The sequence below is a fragment of the Triticum urartu genome, chromosome 1 (assembly GCF_003073215.2).
Source record: "Triticum urartu cultivar G1812 chromosome 1, Tu2.1, whole genome shotgun sequence".
In the NCBI taxonomy this organism is placed as follows: Eukaryota; Viridiplantae; Streptophyta; class Magnoliopsida; order Poales; family Poaceae; genus Triticum; species Triticum urartu.
This window is the reverse complement of record NC_053022.1, coordinates 31,450,329-31,471,108: the sequence shown is the minus strand read 5'-3', so window position 1 is coordinate 31,471,108 and position 20,780 is coordinate 31,450,329.

Sequence of the window (20,780 nt, the reverse complement as noted above, 5' to 3'; positions counted from 1 at the left end):
TATGCAAGCTCAAAGCAATGTTGTATCTGCGCTCCAGACACAAGTCCATTCCCTAACAGAGACCCTTTGTGAAACAAGGAGAAACATTGCTCAATGTCGTCAAGATATGCATGGTTTTGAAACCAGACTATCAAACATTTGCTATGTTGTTCAGGAGCCTAGGGGAAATGAAGGTGAGGGTTATGGTGCTCCATCGGACAATACAGCATGAAAACGTAACAGTCAGGTCAAATGAACAGAGCTTCTGAACTTCTGGTGGTGCATTTATCTGCTAGACTGTTAAGTTTTATGCCAACCTTCCCTTTGTTATATAGTTGTAATTTGTTTTGGTGCGATACAAAATTTATTCTTAACGTGCAGCCACCGCCTGAAGAAAACAGCAAACCATTTTTGTATAGTGTAGGGTGTTCCCTATATTTGCACTGGTGGCGATCTTTGATGCCGAGTGGATGTAATTTGTGCAATCACCTTAATAGCCTAACGTTAGTTTCGGCCTTATTTATTTCCTAGTCTTCTTTTTCCCTGGTTTGCTAGTGGCCGCAACTACCATGGGCCATATACGGGCCGTAGGATCCATGGGTCTCCTACGGGCCGTTGATAAATGGGCCTGTAATCGGTGCGCCTTGGGCCGTCGGATGAATGGGTCTACATGGGCCATAATCGGGCGTAATTGGTATCGGCCCAGCACGGTAACAGGCCGTAGGACAGCAAAGGCTTAATTCTGTCACAGGCATAACGGGTCGTCGATGGGCCAGAATATAGGGCGGGCTGGAAACGGCGCAACGGGTTAACAGGCCAGAAATGGGCCGAGTCTTGCCATGGGCCGAATTTGGCCCATTAGGGTAATAGTAACGGGCCGATTTTGGCCCATTAGTGGAACAGGCCAGTAACGGGCCAGCTCTTGCCATGGGCCGAATTTGGCCCATTAGGGGAACAGGCCAGTAACGGGTCGGAAGTAATCGAGGGCCGAAAAGGAGCCCAAGAACGTATGGGCCGTCAATAGGCCGAAAGCTAACACGGGCTGGAAACGGCCCATGTAAATCACGGGCCGTTAACGTGTATAAAGAAAATAACTGTTCATTATGGGCTAGAGTCACCGTGGGCCTTTACCTGGGCCGGCCTATTATGGCACACGAAAATCTTGTGGGCCTTTACCTGGGCCGGCCCATTATGGCCCACGAAATCTTATGGGCCTTTAGTTGGGCCAGCCCATTATGGTCCGCAAAATCTCGTGGGCCTTTAGCTGGGCCGGCCCATTATGGTCCGCAAAATCTTGTGGGACTTTAGTTGGGCCGGCCAATTTAAACTTGTTGGGTCATGCCACGTGTCGATGTATCATAGGCGCCTTCTGTCCAGTGAGTGGATGACATCTGTCCCGACGATGAGCCGACACGTGTTTCCTCTAGCCAATGATGATTTTACACGTGGAAAATCCCCATTGGTCAGGACTGTTAACGGGTTATCGGATCCAAAACTCGACCCGATAGCTTAACGGTGTTTCGTTATGGTGGATGCCACATGTCGGTCACCCTTGACGAAAGCACTTCTGTGACGCGCGATTTATCGTCATGGAAGTGGACACTTCCGTGATGATAATTTTCGTAATGTCATGGAACACTTCTACGACAGCACAGGTATGACTATCTTGATTCTAGCATAAATTTGTTATGGATGTACATGCATGACAAACAAAGCGACCTACTGTGACAAACACGTATCATCACGGAAGTGTATTTTTTTGTAGTGTAGGGTTTAGCCTCTACGATCTCGTGGTAGATCAACTCTTGTAATACTCATATCACCAAGAACAATCAAGCAGGACGTAGGGTATTACCTCCTTCAAGAGGGCCTGAACCTGGGTAAACATCGTGTCCCTTGTCTCCTGTTACCATCCGCCGTAGGCGCAAAGTTCGGGACCCCCTACCCGAGATCTGCCGGTTTTGACACCGACAATGTGTACTTCACTAGTGTTTATAGCAACCCCTAAGTATTTGATACTAGTTCAGTTGCTAAGAATAGTAACTCGAAACGGGAGTTGCAGAATGAACAAAGACTACTTAAGGGTGAAGTGACGATGTGTAGTGGAAATGGTTCCAAGATTGATATGATCATCATCGCACTCTCCCTATACTTTCGGGATTAGTTTTAAACCTAAAATAAATGTTATTTAGTGTTTGCGTTGAGCATGAATATGATTGGATCATGTTTATTGCAATACGGTTATTCATGTAAGTTAGAGAATAATTGTTGTTCTGTTTACATGAATAAAACCTTCTATGGTCATACACCCAATGAAAATGGTTTGTTGGATCTCGATCGTGGTGACACACATTTTCATAATAGTGAAGCCAAAAGATGCAAAGTTAATAATGATAGTGCAACTTATTTGTGGCACTGCCGTTTAGGTCATATTGGTGTAAAGCGCATGAAGAAAATCCATGTTGATGGGCTTTTGGAATCACTTGATTATGAATCAGTTGATGCTTGCGAACCATGCCTCAAGGGCAAGATGACTAAGGCTCCGTTCTCCGTAACAATTGAGCGAACAACAGATTTGTTGGAAATCATACATACTGATGTATGTGGTCCGATGAATATTAAGGCTCGCGGAAGGTGTCATTATTTTCTGATCTTCACAGATGATTTGAGCAGATATGAGTATATCTACTTGATGAAACACAAGTCTGAAACATTTGAAAATTTCAAAGAATTTAGGAGTGAAGTGGAGAATCATCGTAACAAAAATAAAATTTTCTATGATATTGCCGGGGTTTCTGATCCACGGGCACCTATGGGACCGGCGAACCGGGTCCCTTTTGGTTCGGCGGGGGGCGGAGGTTGCGCAAAGAGCAGATCAAGGTGAAGCAAGCGGGCGGTTGGTCGTGCGAGGGGTAAATCGAGGTGAAGCACGCGAGCGATTTACCCAGGTTCGGGCCGCAAGGATGCGTAAAACCCTACTCCTGCTTTGTGGATTGGTATTGATTTATAGCTCGGGAGCGAGCGTGATTGTGTGGAATTGCTGAACCTCGCGAGAGCTCTCGAGGTGGCCGACCCCCTCTACGTTGCACACGGGCCTCCTTTTATACTCAAGGGGTTACCGACATAGAGCAACGGGGGCCAAGGGCAAAAATGGAAAGGGTGCCGTGGGTAGGCACAGCTAGGTGCTGTAGTAGGCACAACTAGCTGCTACAGTGTTATCATACCTAACCCTGACGGCAGGGGACAAGGGCATTAAATGCCCGTCTGTGTCGCCTAGACGGCACTGAAAGGGACTGCTAGCGACGCCACCATCTTGCCACGATGGTTGTCTTGTCAGCGCATGCGTGCCACCGCACGCCCCTAGCTGCACAGCCTCCCGCCACGTGCGCTCGGGAGGGGCCCCGGAGCGACACGTGGGTGGATGTGCTGGAGCGCGGGCGTGGAGTGGGGGCTTGCCGCGGCAAGCACCTTGCCGCGGCCGTCGACTTGTCGCTTCCGGGAGCTTGTCGCTCACCGGGCCTTGTTGGGGCGCGTAGCGCGCCGCGACAAGTTCCTTGGAATGCCTCGGGCGGCCTTCCCGGCAAGCGCCTCTTGCCGGGGTCTTGGGATGCTTCTGATGGCCTTCCCGGCAAGCTCCTCTTGCCGGGGTCTCGCCTTCTTCCCGGCAAGCTCCTCTTGCCGGGGTCTTGTCTTGAGTACTTTGTTCTTGAATGGTCTTCAGAGGGACCACGGGGAATCTTGGCGGTGACCTGGCAGGCCTTGCCGCGGGACGCTGCGACTGCCCGTGCACAAGTTCGGGGTACAAGGGTACCCCTACTCTAGTACACCGACAGGAGCCCCCGGGCCTGGGCCAGACACGGTGCCGAGCGCTTGTTGGGCCAGGCCCAAAACAGTGCACGGGCACGCGCGGCCTAGGTCGCGCCGCATATCTCTCCGCTTCCATCGCGCACGCCCGGAACAGCGCGCGTCGAACGCGGCGTCGTGGGTGACGCGGGGGGCGCGCGCGTGGGGCTAAGCCCCGCGAGCATGTGTCAAGCCATGATGAAGGGGAATGGCCCACGCCCTCTTCTCCAAATGGAGGTAGGCATGGGGGCGTGGCGCATTTACTGGACGGGGCCGGTGCGCGATTTCCGAAGCGCCCACTCCCCGAGATCACGGGGTAGGGTGAGGCCGCCCCATCCGTCGCCTCAGTTCTGCATCTCCGCCACGCGGCTCCCATGCATTTGGGATCGCGGACGGCGGGAGCGGGAACCTGGGCCGTTGCGAGCAGAGGGGACTGGTCGGCCCGCCTCCCTGCTCTTCCTGTGCCTTGATTCGCTGAGCGGGGCGGCTGGGCTCCCACTTCGCTCCTTTATAAGGAGCGGGAAGGGAGCACCGAAGCCTGCACTCTCCCGTCTCCTCCTTTCTTCAGCTTCTTCTCCCCTTTCTCTCATTCGCCATGGAGAAAGGGAATCCTGGACCTTCATCGGTGGCGGCGAGGGTCGCCGCCAGGCAGCGCACCTCCCCTCTTCCTCGCTCGTGGTGGCGGAGCCAGCCATAAGGGGAAGAGGGAGGGGGCGAGGTCGTGGACGAGGTCGAGGACGAGGTCGAGGCGCTCGGGGAAGAGGCGGACGGGGCGCGCGCCAGCTTCGCCCTCGCCGGCGGCTCCCCTCCCCGCGGCGGTCCATATAGGGGACGACCCTTGCGAGTTCTTCGTCAAGCTGCACCGGGCGCCTCGTCGTCGCCTCCGGCTTCCTGCTCCGTTCGCGAGCGCGATGGAGTCGAACCCGCCCGAAACTCTGAGATTACACATGAGGGGCTGTAGGATCGGCGGCACGCGAGTCCGCGTGGCGTTCCCAGCCCCTGGTGTGATGTATCTCGATCGAGGGTGGAAGACGTTCGCCCGCATCCATAGCTTGACGGGGGGACTCACCCTCCATTTTAAGCTGGTGGAGGGCGATCTCCTTTCCGTCAAGGTCTTCGGGTGCTTCGGCACCCGGGCGAAGTGCTGCGTTGACAGCTCCTCCGATAGCGAAGGCTCCTCCTCGAGCGAGAGTGACGAGGAGGAGAGCGGCAGTGATGGTGAGGGTGGCGGGCGGCAGGACGGCGACTCCGACTAGGTGTCGGGTGCCGTCTCGTGCGGCACCGGCGACCCTATCATCCGCGGCGCCGGCTTCTTGAACTCCCCGGGGGCGTCTCCTTGGGCGGCTGGCGTAGGGAGGTCGCGGAAGGGGAAGAGGGCCGGCGACAAGGCCGTCAGGTCGGAGTACGAGGGCGTGGTGCCCTCAACAGCGTGCTGACGTCCTGCCGCCCCTCCTTTGCACCCTTCTCCCGGCGTCGCCATCACCGCCCGGCCCCCGGATGTTCGCTTGGTGTCTTCTGGCACATGTAGCTCGCCTTGGCGCCCCTTTCCCCTTTTCGCCTGCTTGTTCTACCTCCTGAAGAGAGGGACAGGAAAAGGATTACGGGCACCTTATCTTTTTAATTGTAAGCCTTCGGGCCTTTAGCTGTATCTTGTAATCCTCTCTTTCATGTTTTTCATCCTCTATGGACTGTACCTGTATGGGATGTTTTTTGATGAAAAGGGGATGTTTGCCGGGTTATTTGCCTCGCGGGTCGAACCCACGCCAAGGAGCAAATCCTTGGTATCTCTCGGACAGGCATTCCATTCCCCGACAACAATCCCCGCCGCCTTCCCACGCCGCTCGACCTTTCTCACGCCTTTGACGGAGGTGGGAAAGAGGTGGGAGCGGCCTCCTCATTTCATCCCTTCTGCTGCCGTGACTACGACCAAACTTGGCCCCGGGAACGCGCTCCAGGGCCTAGAGTCGGGGGAGCACGGCAGTTTCCGGGAAGAAACGGGGTTTCGCATTCCCCAGTCCATAAGAGGATGCATGAAGTGGGATAAAAGACTTATCTGATATTGCAGCCCCCGGCAACTCTGGCTTGCCGGGGGTGACATCTTGGCATTCGCAGCCCCCGGCGTTCTTGCCGGGGCCCAGGTGCCGGCACGCCCTTCTTCTCCTTTTCGCATCCAGGTGGCCTGGCCAGGACGTGCGAGCCCTGCGAACGAAGGAAATGCAAAGGGACGGACACTCGACCTCTAAGCTAGGGGTTAGCCGCTGTTAGGGACTATCGACCCTAACCAAGGACGAGACTCAGACTCAATCTAGCATGCATGCTATAGCCCCCGGGGTATGCAGCGCTTCATTTTCTAGTGCCAGGGTCTGCGCCTGGCTCTGTACAGAGGTTTACATGCAGCAGCGGCAAGACTCGCACAGAGAGGTGGTTGCCGGACGGGGTCCGACAACCGCGCCTTACGAACGAAACTTGCGAAGAGGCTCGATGTCCCAGGAGTTGCTCACTGGCGTGCCATCTTCGGTCTCCAGGTGGACAGCGCCAGGCCTGGTGACTCGTTTCACCCGGTAAGGGCCTTCCCACTTCGGCGTCGACTTGTTTGGATCTTGGCCGACTGAACGCGCCAAAGAACAAGGTCGCCTTCCTCGAAGCTTCTGGCATGGGCTGGGAGCGACGGCTCGCACAGCGGCCTGAAGACGATCTTCCTCAAGGAGCAGCGCGTCATCTTGGCGCAGCCGCTCTTGCTCAAGCTCATCATGAGCGAGCACTCGAGGTGACCCGTATACGAGTTCCGTGAGGATATCTGTTCCTGCGCCAGGGTCTGCGCCTGGCTCTGTACAAAGGATTACATGCAGCAGCGGCAAGACTTGCACAGAGAGGTGGTTGCCGGACGGGGTCCGACAACCGCGCCTTACGGGTAAAACTTGCGAAGATGCTCGATGTTCCAGGAGTTGCTCACTGGAATACCGTCTTCGGTCTCCAGGCGGACAGCGCCAGGCCTGGTGACTCGTCTCACCCGGTAAGGGCCTTCCCAATTCGGCGTCAACTTGTTGGAATTCTTGGCGGACTGAGCGCGCCGAAGAACAAGGTCGCCTTCCTCGAGACTCCTGGCATTGACTCTGCGGCTGTGGTAGCGGCGCAGAGCTTGCTGGTAGCGAGCAGCTCGCACAGCAGCCTGGAGACGATCTTCCTCAAGGAGCAGCGCGTCCTCTTGCCGCAGCCGCTCTTGCTCAAGCTCATCATGAGCGAGCACTCGAGGTGACCCGTATACGAGTTCCGTGGGGGTAACTGCCTCTGCTCCATATACTAGAGCAAAGGGTGTCTGTCCAGTGACTCGATTTGGCGTCGTTCTGATCGACCAAAGAACCACCGATAGCTCCTCGATCCAGTTTCTTCCACACTTGTGCAGCCTGTCGAAAGTTCTGGTCTTGAGCCCGCGCAGCACCTCGGCATTTGCCCTCTCCGCTTGACCGTTGCTCCTTGGGTGAGCAACAGAGGCGAAGCAGACTTTGGCGCCCAGATCTTGGATGTCTTGCATGAAGGCGCGGCTCGTGAACTGTGTGCCGTTGTCGGTGATTATTCGGTTAGGGATCCCGAAGCGGCAAACAATCGACCTGAAGAACTTGACGGCTGACTGTGCGGTCACCTTCCTCACTGGTTCCACCTCCGGCCACTTTGTGAACTTGTCGATTGCGACGTACAAGTACTCAAAGTCCCCGATAGCTCGGGGGAAGGGGCCGAGGATGTCGAGCCCCCAGACCGAAAATGGCCAGGATAAAGGGATCGTCTGGAGAGCTTGAGCTGGCTGGTGTATCTGCTTGGAATGGAACTGGCACGCTTCACACTTGGTTACTTGTGCAGTTGCATCCTGGAGGGCTGTTGGCCAGAAGAAACCTTGCCGGAATGCTTTGCCGACGAGTGCTCTTGCGCCAATGTGGTGACCACATATGCCTCCGTGTATCTCTGCCAACAGCTTCTGTCCGTCTTCCCGGGGAATGCACCTCAATTTCACACCGTTGAGTCTTCTTCTGTACAGCGTCTTGTTGACGAACTGGTACATACTTGACTGCCGGGCTAATCTTTCGGCTTCTTCTTGCTCTTCGGGAAGTTCTCCCGTCTGAAGGAAACGGACAATCTGCTGCGCCCATGTTGGAGCCTGTGGCTCGACAACAAGGACTAAAGGCATCTCTGCTGCTGCGGGAACGTCCGCTTCTACGGCGAGAAGCTGTGTCTCTGCCGGAGCTTGACGTTCCGCGACAAGCTTGCCGGGAGCTTCAGCTTCAACGGAACAAACCCTAGGGCTTGCCGGAGCATCTGGCCCACCGGCACTCTTGGCGTTGATCTTGGAGGTTGCTGCGGGAATATCTGCTTCGACGGCGAGAAGCTGTGTCTCTGCCGGAGCATGATATCCCGCGACAAGCTTGCCGGGAGCTTCAGCTTCAACGGAACAAACCCTAGGGCTTGCCGGAGCATCTGGCTCACCAGCGCCTTCGGTGTTGATCTTGGGGACCTTCCTGGCTGCGGCTTCGGGAAGCTCTGCCGGCAGGTAGTCACCAGGAATCAACTTCCTCTTCTTGCTTTGTCCAGTTGATGGTGTTACGGATGGTTGAGTCAGCTTGAGCACAAAGGTCCCTGGTTCCACAGGTAACTTAAGTGCGACGCACTTTGACAGGCCATCAGCAATGGCGTTCTGAGTTCTCGGAACTTGCTCCATTTGCAGGCCGTCAAAGCGCTCTTCTAGCTTTCTCACTTCGTCGACGTAAGCTTCCATCAACGGACTCTGATAATTCTTGTTTACTTGGCGGACGACAAGCTGTGAGTCACCCCTGACAATGAGCTTCTTAATCCCAAGGTCTGCCGTGATCCTGAGACCGGCAAGCAATCCCTCATACTCTGCAGTATTTTTTGTTGCTTGCTCCTTGGGAAAGTGCATCTGGATTATGTACTTGAGGTGCTCTCCGGTGGGCGCGATAAGCAGCACACCAGCGCCGGCGCCTTGCAGCGAGAAAGCACCATCAAAGTACATCAGCCACTCTTTGCTCGCTTCTTTGTCGGGGATGCTCGTCTCCGGGGTTTCTTCGTCCGGAGTTGGCGTCCATTCCTCTATGAATTCTGCCAATGCTCTGCTCTGGATAGTTGAAGTGCTTTCAAACTTGAGACCAAAGCTTAACAGTTCCAGTGCCCACTCAGCAATCCTGCCTGTCGCTTCAGGATTCTGTAGTATCCTCTTTAGCAGAAAGCGAGTGACCACTGTGATCTCATGTGCTTGGAAGTAATGGCGCAGCTTTCTCGAGGCCATGAGAAGGTCGAAAAGCAGTTTCTGCACACTAGAGTACCTTGACCTAGCCCCCTGCAAGAGGGAACTGACAAAGTAAACTGGGCGCTGCACCGTTTTCTTCCGTATCTCCTCGTGTATCAGCGCGGGTTCATCTTTGTCGGGACCAGAGCTTGTCGGGGAAGCCCCCTGCTTGTCGCTGGATGTGCTTGCCGCGGTTGCTGGCTCATCATCCGCCTCCCTCTCTACCACTAACGCAGCACTAACCACTTGATTGGTTGCCGCTATGTACAGCAGCAACTTCTCTTGTGGCTTAGGCGCGACAAGTATTGGAGGGGAGGACAAGTATCTCTTCAGGTCTTGCAGCACAGCCTCCGCGTCCGGAGTCCATTTCATTGGACCTGCCTTCTTCAATAGTTTGAAAAACGGCAGGGCACGCTCAGCAGACCGAGAGATAAACCTGATGAGAGCAGCCACGCAACCGGCAAGTTTCTGAACATCTTTGACGCGCTTCGGGGCTTCAATCTGCTCAACGGCCCTGATCTTGTCGGGGTTGGCTTCAATTCCCCGCTGAGACACGAAGAACCCAAGAAGCTTGCCGGAGGGAACTCTGAACACGCACTTCTCTGGGTTGAGCTTGAGGCTGATCTTGCGCAGATTTGCAAAAGTCTCGTCCAAGTCTTGGATCAGGGTTGCTCTGTCCTTGCTCTTGACCACTATATCATCCATGTAGGCTTCCACATTTCTGTGTATTTGTGGCTCAAGAGCAATATGGACTACTCTTGCAAATGTTGAACCGGCATTTTTTAATCCGAAAGGCATTCGTACAAAGCAGTACGTGCCACATGGAGTAATAAATGCGGTTTTCTCTTCATCCTCCTCTGCCATGAAGATGAGTATGCATCAAGAAATGAAAGCAAATCACACCCAGCTGTGGAGTCGACAATCTGGTCAATGCGCGGCAAAGGAAATGGGTCTTTGGGACAAGCTTTGTTAACATCGGTGAAATCGATGCAAAGCCTCCATTTCCCGTTTGCCTTGCGCACGACTACAGGATTGGCCAACCACGTGGGATGGAGCACTCCTCTGACGAGGCCTGCTGCTTCCAGTTTCTTGATTTCCTCCGCAATGAATTCTTGGCGCTCCACCGCCTGCTTCCGGACTTTCTGCTTGACGGGCCACGCATGAGGACAGACGGCAAGGTGGTGCTCAATCACTTTCCTGGGAACACCGGGGATGTCAGACGGTTGCCACGCAAACACGTCGACGTTCGCCCGCAGGAAAGCAACGAGCGCGCTCTCCTATTTAGGGTCAAGCGTGGCACTGATGGTGAAGGTACCACCAGCGCCATCCTCCTTGGCGGACACCTTCTTCGTCTCTGGCGGAGCCGCCATCGTCTTCTTGTGCTCGCCGGCGGAGCTCGATGGTGCGTCCTCGATGGCAGCGCAGCACTCCGAAGAGGCGCGCTTGCCCGAGTGGGCACCAGAGCTTTTGCCGGACTCGGTCTTCTTGCCGGTGGAGCTCGATGGTGCGTCCTCGACGGCAGCGCAGCACTCCGAAGAGGCGCGCTTGCCGGAGTGGGCACCAGAGTCCCTGCCGGACTTGGTCTTCTTGGTCCCGGGAGCTTCAGCGGCAAGTGGATCGCGGTCTGCCGTGGTTGCTGCTTCCCGGTAGATCTTGTCGGCACAGATAAGAGCGTCCTTCTTGTCGCTAGGGACAGAAATGACGCTTATCGGGCCTAGCATCTTCAGCACGTTATACGCGTAGTGAGAGGCCGCCATGAACTTGGCGAGCGCTGGACGGCCAAGTATCCCATTGTAAGGCAACGGGATAACGGCAACGTCGAACGTGACCCTCTCAGTCCTGAAGTTTAACTCGCTGCCGAATGTTACCGGTAGCGTGACCTTCCCCTTCGGCTTGCTCCTTCCTGGGTTGATTCCTTGGAATGTGCCGGTCTCTTCGAGCTCGCCGTCAGGGATCTGGAGTTTTCGTAGTACAGCGGAGGAGATCAGGTTTAAGCCGGCCCCGCCGTCGACTAGCATCTTGGTGACCTTGAGGTTGCGGATGGTTGGTGAAACCAACACCGGCAGACACCCGACCGCGGTTGTGCGGTCAGGGTGGTCCTCCATGTCAAAGATGATAGGCGTGCTGGACCACTTCAGAAGCTTGCGCGATTCGATGGGTGGTTCCGCTGCATTGACTTCCCGCACCCATTGTTTGAGTTGGCGGTGCGAGGTATGCAGGGAAGCACCCCCGTCAACGCACAAGACCTCTGTGGCTTTCTGAAACTCCTGCTCACTGGTCTCAACGTCATCCATGTCTTCATCCTCGCCGTCGTCGTCGTCGTTGTCGCGACCGCGGGGAGGTCTGTCTCCTTGCCGCTACTTGGCCTTGCCGCGGCGTCCTTCCTGGCCGGTGCGCTTCTGGCCAGGTTTCTCGGCACCCCCTTGGGCTCTCTCTTTGTCGCGCCGCTCGTACTCAGCCCTCTGTTGCTGGACGAGCTGCTCGACCTTCTTGCAGTTCTGGAGGTCATGGCCCTTGGTGCGGTGAATCTTGCAGTATCGCTTGCCGGAGCCGTCCCGCTTGTCGGCGACCGCCACAGCCTGACAGTTGGTGCACGCGGCAACTTCCTTGCCGGAGCTACCAACTGTAGCCTTCGTGGCGTCACCTTCATTGCTGGACTGCTCAACGACCAGCACCTCGTTGTTCTGCTTCTTCCTATTGTTGCGCCGCCGGCTTCTCTTTGCCGGGGCGGCATCCTCACTGTCAGATCCTCATGCTCCAGTGCTTTCTCCGGGGAATTTCCTCCCCTCCTCAGCGCGTGCACATCTGTCGGCCAGGGCATAAAGCTCGCTGACGTCCCGAATCTTGCACATCGCCAGCTCCTCCCGCATCCTGCGGTTATGCACGTTCTGATGGAACGCGCTGATTACCGTGGCGGGGTGGATATTTGGGATGTTGTGGTGTACACGGCTGAACCTCTGGATGTACTGGCACAGGGGCTCTCCTTCCTTCTGGACGAGCAGATGAAGATCGCTCTCTTGGCCATGAGGTTTGTGGCCGCCTGTGAAGGCGCCAACAAACTGATGGCACAGCTCAGCCCAAGAGGATATGGAGTTGTCCGGCAAGTGCATGAGCCAGGACCTGACGTTGGGCTTGAGTACCAGCGGGAAGTAGTTGGCAAGGATCTTGTCGTCTCGTCCCCCAGCAGCCTGCACCGCGATGGTGTAGATGCTGAGGAACTCCGACGGATGCAACTTGCCGTCGTACTTCTCTGGTACATCTGGCTTGAAGTTCTTCGTACTGGGCCACTGGACTTGCCGCAGCTCACGAGTGAACGCAGGGCAACCTACCGGGTACGGCAGGTCGCCTGGTTCCCCTGGTGCATGCATGTCGACAGAGGGCCCAGCGTGCTGGTCTGACTGACGTCGCGCTTCTCTCTGGCGCTCGATGCGTGTACGAGCGTCTTCCCGCTGCCGTTCTTGAAGAACTTGTCGTTGGTCACGACGAGCTCGCGGATCCGACGACGCGGTGGAGTCGCTGCCGTGGCGGATCCGGCGGGTCGGCAATCTTGGCCTTCGGGGTGGGGAGTGCAAAGTAGTTGCACCCCCACCAGTCTTGTCTCCACCGGTTCGCGCCTGGCTGACTCGCTGCGGCTGCAACGTGCTCGGCTGCCGAGGAGTGTCGCCATGGCGAAGCCGACGAGACTCTGGATAGTGGCCCTCCAGTCGTCGATCTTGTCTGCCGCTGGAGGGTAGTCTAGGAGCAGCTAAGCTCGCGTCAGAGCTTCCGCTGCGGTGGCGGGCGGCGGTAGCGAACGGTGCGAGGAGCGGGATACGCTCGGACTCCTAACCACGTTAGAAGGAGCAGTATCTCGTCCAGGCGACCGCGTCTCGCTCGCGCTGGCTTGCTGACGCGCATGGTGGTCCTGGGCGCTCCGGGATCCACCAGCTCGATCTTGATCCAGCGAGCGCATGGTACCGTGAGTACCATGACGCTGCCGGTCCCGCGCCTCCTGAGATGGGCGCGGTGCATGCACGGACGCCGAGGTCTTGGAGTGCGCCTGGTCGTTGTGGGAGCCGGCCACGCCGCCGATGGGCAGCGCAGCCTTGCCCTGGGACCTGGCAGCACCAAGAGTTCCCTTGTCGATGCGTGCCCTTCCGCCGGCACCTGCCCCACCGTCCGTTTGCTCCGGCGGTGGGTGGCTCGGCGCGGACGGAGCAGCTGCCTCCGAAACTTTCTTCTTCGGCGGCATGTTGATGAAGATGGTGAAGATCGATGAAGAAGATGAAGATCTAGCCCGCAAGAACGCCGGATCTGATTCACACAACTTCGACGCCTCCTACCTGGCGCGCCAGAGATGCCGGGGTTTCTGATCCACGGGCACCTATGGGACCAGCGGACCGGGTCCCTTTTGGTTCGGCGGGGGGGCGGAGGTTGCGCAAAGAGCAGATCGAGGTGAAGCAAGCGGGCGGTTGGTCGGGCGAGGGGTAAATCTAGGTGAAGCACGCGAGCGATTTACCCAGGTTCGGGCCGCAAGGATGCGTAAAACCCTACTCCTGCTTTGTGGATTGGTATTGATTTCTAGCTCGGGAGAGAGCGTGAGTGTGTGGAATTGCTGAACCTCGCGAGAGCTCTCGAGGTGGCCGACCCCCTCTACGTTGCACACGGGCCTCCTTTTATACTCAAGGGGTTACCGACATAGAGCAACAGGGGCCAAGGGCAAAAATGGAAAGGGTGACGTGGGTAGGCACAGCTAGGTGCTGTAGTAGGCACAGCTAGCTGCTAGAGTGTTATCATACCTAACCCTGACGACAGGGGACAAGGGCATTAAATGCCCGTCTGTGTCGCCTAGACGGCACTGAAAGGGACCGCTAGGGACGCCACCGTCTTGCCACGATGGTTGTCTTGTCAGCGCCTGCGTGCCACCGCACGCCCCTAGCTGCACAGCCTCCCGCCACGTGCGCTCGGGAGGGGCCCCGGACCGACACATGGGTGGATGTGCTGGAGCGCGGGCGTGGAGTGGGGGCTTGCCGCGGCAAGCGCCTTGCCGCGGCCATCGACTTGTCGCTTCCGGGAGCTTGTCGCTCACCGGGCCTTGTCGGGGCGCGTAGCGCGCCGCGGCAAGTTCCTTGGAATGCCTCGGGCGGCCTTCCCGGCAAGCGCCTCTTGCCGGGGTCTTGGGACGCTTCTGATGGCCTTCCCGGCAAGCTCCTCTTGCCGGGGTCTCGCCTTCTTCCCGGCAAGCTCCTCTTGCCGGGGTCTTGTCTTGAGTACTTTGTTCTTGAATGGTCTTCAGAGGGACCACGGGGAATCTTGGCGGTGACTTGGCAGGCCTTGCCGCGGGACGCTGCGACTGCCCGTGCACAAGTTCGGGGTACAAGGGTACCCCTACTCTAGTACACCGACAGATATGATCACAGAAGTAAAATATTTGAGTTACGAGTTTGGCCTTCGGTTAAAACAATGTGAAATAGTTTCATTACTCACGCCACCTGGAACACCATAGTGTAATGGTGTGTCCGAGCATCGTAACCGTACTTTATTAGATATGGTGCGATCTATGATGTTTCTTACCAATTTACCACTATCGTTTTGGGGTTATGCATTAGAGATAGCTACATTCATGTTAAATAGGGCACCATCTAAATCCATTGAGACGACACTGTATGAACTATGGTTTGGCAAGAAACCTAAGATGTCGTTTCTTAAAGTTTGAGGTTGCAATGCTTATGTGAAAAAGTTTCAACCTGATAAGATCAAACCCAAATCGGAGAAGTGTGTCTTCATAGGATACCCAAAAGTAACTATTGTGTACACCTTCTGTCATAGATCCGAAGGCAAGATATTTGTTGTTGAGAATGGATCTTTTCTAGAGAAGGAGCTTCTCTCGAAAGAAGTGAGTGGGAGGAAAGTAGAACTTGATGAGGTAACTGTACCTATTCCCTTATTGGAAAGTAGATCATCACAGAAATCTGTTTCTGTGACTCCTACACCAATTAGTGCGGAAGCTAATGATGATGATCATGTAACTTCAGATCAAGTTACTACCGAACCTGTAGGTCAACCAGAGTGAGATCCGCACCAGAGTGGTACGGTAATCCTGTTCTGGAGGTCATGTTAATTGACCATGACGAACCTACGAACTATGAGGAAGCAATGATGAGCCCATATTCCGCGAAATGGCTGAAGGCCATGAAATCTGAGATTGGATCCATGTATGAGAACAAAGTATGGACTTTGATTGACTTGCCCAATGATCGGTGAGTCATTAAGAATAAATGGATCTTCAAGAGGAAGACGGATGCTGATAGTAGTGTTACTATCTACAAAGCTCGAATTGTCACAAAGTGTTTTCGACAAGTTCAAGGTGTTGACTACGATGAGATTTTCTCACTCGTTTCGATGCTTAAAAGTCTGTCCGAATCATGTTAGCAGTTGCCGCATTTTGTGAAATATGGCAAATGGATTTCAAAACTGTATTCCTTCATGGATTTCTTAAAAAGAAGTTGTATATGATGCAACCAGAAGTTTTTGTCGACCCTAAAGGTCCTAACAAAGTGAGCAAGCTCCAGCGATCCATCTATGGACAGGTGCAAGCATCTCGGAGTTGGAATATATGCTTTGATAAAGTGATCAAAGTATATGGTTTTATACAGACTTGCGGTGAAGCCTGTATTTACAAGAAAGTGAGTGGGAGCACTACAACATTTCTGATAAGTATATGTGAATGACATATTGTTGATCGGAAAGAATGCAGAATTTTCTGGAAAGCATAAAGGAGTATTTGAAAGGAGTTTTTCAAAGAAAGACCTCGATGAAGCTGCTTACACATTGAGCATCAAGATCTATAGAGATAGATCAAGACGCTTGATAAGTTATTTCAATGAGTACATACCTTGACAAGATTTTGAAGTAGTTCAAAATGGAACAGTCAAAGAAAGAGTTCTTGCCTGTATTGCAAGGTGTGAAGTTGAGTAAAGACTCAAAACCCGACCACAGCAGAAAATAGAAAGAGAATGATAAGTCATTCCCTATGCCTCAGTCATAGGTTCTATAAACTATGCTATGCTGTTTACCAGTCCTATTGTATACCTTAGCATCTTTCTAGCAAGGGAGTACAATAGTGATCTAGGAGTAGATCACTGGACAGCGGTCAAAAATATCCTTAGAGGACTAAGGAAATATTTTTCGATTATGGAGGTTGTCGGTGTCAAAACCGGCGGATCTCGGGTAGGGGGTCCCGAACTGTGCGTCTAGGCGGATGGTAACATGAGATGGGGGACACGATGTTTTTACCCAGGTTCAGGCCCTCTCGATGGGGGTAAAACCCTACTCCTGCTTGATTGATCTTGATGATATGAGTATTACAAGAGTTGATCTACCACGAGATCGAAGAGGCTAAACCCTAGAAGCTAGCCTATGGTATGATTGTTGTTTTTGGTCCTACGGACTAAACCCTCCGGTTTATATAGACACCGGAGGGGGCTAGGGTTACACAGAGTCGGTTACAAGGAAGGAGATGTACATATCCGTACTGCCAAGCTTGCCTTCCACGCCAAGGAGAGTCCCATCCGGACACGGGACGAAGTCTTCAATCTTGTATCTTCATAGTCCAACAGTCCGGCCAAAGGATATAGTCCGGCTATCTGGATACCCCCTAATCCAGGACTCCCTCAATAGCCCCTGAACCAGGCTTCAATGACGATGAGTCTGGTGCGCAGATTGTCTTCGGCATTGCAAGGCGGGTTCCTCCTCTGAATACTTCATAGAAGATTTTGAACACGAGGATCTTGTCTGACTCTGCAAAACAAGTTCCACATAAAACCGTAGGGAGAATAATATTTTCACAAATCTAATCTGTCAATGCATTCCGCAGTGTGACATCACACCACAGCCAGGTCACCATTCGAATCGTTTTACACAACCAACCTCAGCGTGTTTCGCGAGGTGGTTTCCTTGGCACGTCTTGTCGAAGCAGAGATCGTGTCCCCTTATTACGGGATTCCCATCAATACGGACGTGGGTAACCCAACCGCGCCATCAATTACGGCGCTTGGGGGATAAGCGAGTTTTACCAGGCTGGTGGAGGCGCATAGTTTTGTCCGCCCTTATAAAGGGATAAGGGTTCACCTTTTCGTACCCACGCCTTCTTCCTCCTTGCTCATCCATTCTCGCGCACTCGAGCTCCAGCGCCCAAGTCCACATCCTTCTCCTCAACCCTCTCCAAGCATGTCCGGAGCGGGAGGCAAGTGGATGGTCTCCTCCGTTACAGAGGGAGACATCAAAAAGCTAGGCGGGCCGGATACTTAGCCGCGGATATTGCGCACCGGCTGCCAGCCACGGGGTAGATCGTCCCTACCCCGAAACCTTACGAAAGGGTGGTTTTCCTGACCCACTTCGTCCACGGATTAGGGTTTCCCCTCCATCCATTCGTCTGCGGCCTTATGTTTTGTTATGGGCTGGACTTCCATGATCTAGCTCCGAATTTCATCCTCAACATCTCGGCATTCATTGTCGTGTGCGAGGCTTTCCTCCGCGTCCGGCCCCACTTCGGCCTGTGGCTGAAGATCTTCAATGTCAATCCGAAGGTAGTAGGCGGCCAACAAGCGGAATGCGGAGGAGCCATGGTGGGCAAAATGCCCAACGTTACATGGCTCGAGGGCTCCTACGTGGAGACCATAAAGGGGTGGCAATCGGGGTGGTTCTACATCACCGAGCTGCGCGACACCAACTGGGTGGCGGCCCCCCGAGTTTCGATCCGGAATCCCCACATGGCTCACTTCCTGGAAGGAGAAGGGCCTGTCCTGGGGCTCATCGGTGGAGCTGGACGGACTCCAGAAGTGTATCCGGAACATGATAGGCAAGAAACTCAAGCTTGTCAACATAGTCCAGGTCATGCTGTTCCGCCGGATCCTCCCGTGTCAACGACGGGCTTTCAACTTATGGGAGTTCGACCCGGTCCAGCACCAGACTCTACGCAAGCTCTTCGACACGACGCATAAGGACGTCTGGAAGGTGTTGTTCAAGGGCTTCGTGGTCCCCCCTCTCGTTACCGAGGACCGCGGGCTAAGCGAGACGCGCCCTGCAAATCCGGTAAGTTCTGTACACCTCGTAGGGTATTTATTTTCCATAGTTTAACCACGTGCTGGGTCTGAGCTCCCATGCCTTTGACAGGACTGGGTGGAGATATCGGAGCAGATTGACTGTCCGGCCCCTCTGCCTGAAGACCCAGCAGACGCTCTCCTAACGGAGATGCAGACTCCGGCTCCTTATGAGGTGCCGGAGAAGAAGATCAAGAAGAAGGCCACGGGAACCCGAAAGAGTTCCCGGCGCCAGGTGGTATCAGACTCATCGTCCGATAACTCCGAGACGCACTCCTCTCGTGAAAACGAGGAGGAGGAAGATGACGGTTCTCCCCCTCCAGCCGGGGAGACAGGAAAAGGAAGGCCGCCCCAACCGGGGTGGCCGGAGGGTCCAAGAAGGGAAGGAATCTCCTTCCGGACTGTTCCACCACCGCCGCCGATAGCTAAGACGAGTGGTTACTCAGGGCCAAGCCCCTGGCAAAGTCGTAAGTATTTGGATACCAGAGTAACTCACAGCATACTTTTATTGCACTGCTTCTCCTAACGTCGAATATGATCATGCAGTCCGCCCCGAGCCCGCATCCACGTATCCTCGTCGGACGGTTCCTTGGACTCGTCGGATATGAATAGCAAGTCACTTCCAACCGCCTCCTCTCCTCGCCCTACGGACAATGTCAAGGTATTGTCTCAAGGGGCACCGAACCGAGGGGAGGTAGTCCTGGAGGCGCCTCAAGGCGACCTTCCGGACTCCAGGTGCAAAGGGAGCAAGACTCCCAAGGGCTCCAAGTTCGGCCCTTAGCCGAACACCGCGCCGGAACCTCCAGTGGTTCCGGACTCCGGCAGGAGGCCCCCTGCCAAGAGGGGCAAGCCGCCCATGCCGGTGACCTCTGTCTATCCAGAGGCACCAGACAACCTGCTGGGAGCGCTTCGCGGTGCTTCCATCGACGAAGAGCGCCTCACTATTATGAGTGCGGTGATCAAGAAGGTTCAGTCCGCCAAGAGCGGACTGACTGAAGCCTGTGCCAGCCTTCTAACAGGCTTTGAGGTAAGTATTTAAAATATAGGAAAATATTACCGCATAGACAGTAGCCCCTGATGATCTGTTTGGTGTTCACAAAGAAAAGCCAAATAGAGGATCAAATAATATCTGCAGGAGTCTAATACAAGTATGTCTATATGCGTATGCAGGCTTCGCTGCTGACCTCTGCTGCACTGACTGCGAAGGTCGCCGCACTGAAGTAGAACCTCGAGCGGTCCGAGAAAGAACTTGGCCTTGCCAAGAGGGAGCTCAGGAGAACAAAGGTAAGTAATACCTTGTCTATATATATATATATAAAAGATGTGGTTGCAAAATGATAGGATCATCATGGATGTGCCAGGGGCCACGACCGAAGTCGTGACCCTGAAGCGAGCGCTGTCCGAGGCCGAAAACAAAGCGGCCGAGGAGCGCACCGAGCGGGAGAAACAAGAGGCACGGGTGGGCGAGGTGCAGCAAGAGCTCCAGTCTCTCGTGAAGAGTCCGAGCTTGTCGCAGCCCTCGAGAGCACAAAGCATGCCAAGGCTGAAGCCCAAAAGGCCCTCCAGGAAATTGAGGCGATGAGGAAGATAGCGGTGGGTAAGGCATTCATTATGCAAAGCAAGCATGTGAAAGTAAATTACTTGTTACTTACCCGAGTCCGGAGCTCTCCAGGAGCATTCGCAGATTTGCCCCGCAGCGTGTCGGATGCCGCAAAGTACTACCAGGCCGAGGAGGGAAGCTCGACGGAGAAGTTGTTCTGGTCTTAGTATACTGGGACCAAACACCCGATGCATGTGAGCGACCAGCTGAAGCAACTGGTCGAGCTGCACAAGGCGGCCGAACAGGCCATGAGGGGCCTTATAGTCCGGATGTGGCCTGGCGACTCCCTTCCCAATAGCTACTTCGGCCTGGTGAGGCGGCTTGTGGATGCCTGCCCACGGCTGGAAGTCATAAAGCGGTCCGTCTGCATCGAAGGTGCACGCCGGGCTTTTGCCCGTGCGAAGGTGCACTGGGCCAAGATGGATGCCGAGAAGCTGGTGAAGGAGGGGCCGCCGCAGGGCAAGGAGCATCGCCACCCTAAAATGTATTATGAGGGTGTCCTGAAGGGTGCCCGTCTTGTGGCGGACGAGTGTGCGAAGGATGTAATTTTTGAATGAACTTGCTCGTGTGATCCTGTATTATGAAAACTTGTTCATGTGCGGTATGCAACACTTGTTTGAATTTAAAATATTACCTTCTGTGCGGCTGTTTATCAAATCTGAGAGATGGCCAGTCGTCGTCTTCTGCCCCCAAGCCACGAGTGCTGGGGTGTTCGGGATAAATCTGAGCACTCTTTTTCCCATTGTTGGGTCCTTCGAGGGAGGTGCTCAGCACAACGAACAAGGCAATCAGACTATAATGCTTTATCACTCTCACTTAGCCATAGAAGTCTACAATTTTAAATTTTGGCGAAGCCCCTAGTATTCCGAAGGCCGAATTCGGGGCGCTATACATGCCTAAGCCGGACAAAGCCGACTCCTCGCCCTAAGCGGCATAAGTCTTTAGGGACTCGAGACCTCTCGAACAGCGACCAGCTCTCGCCTTA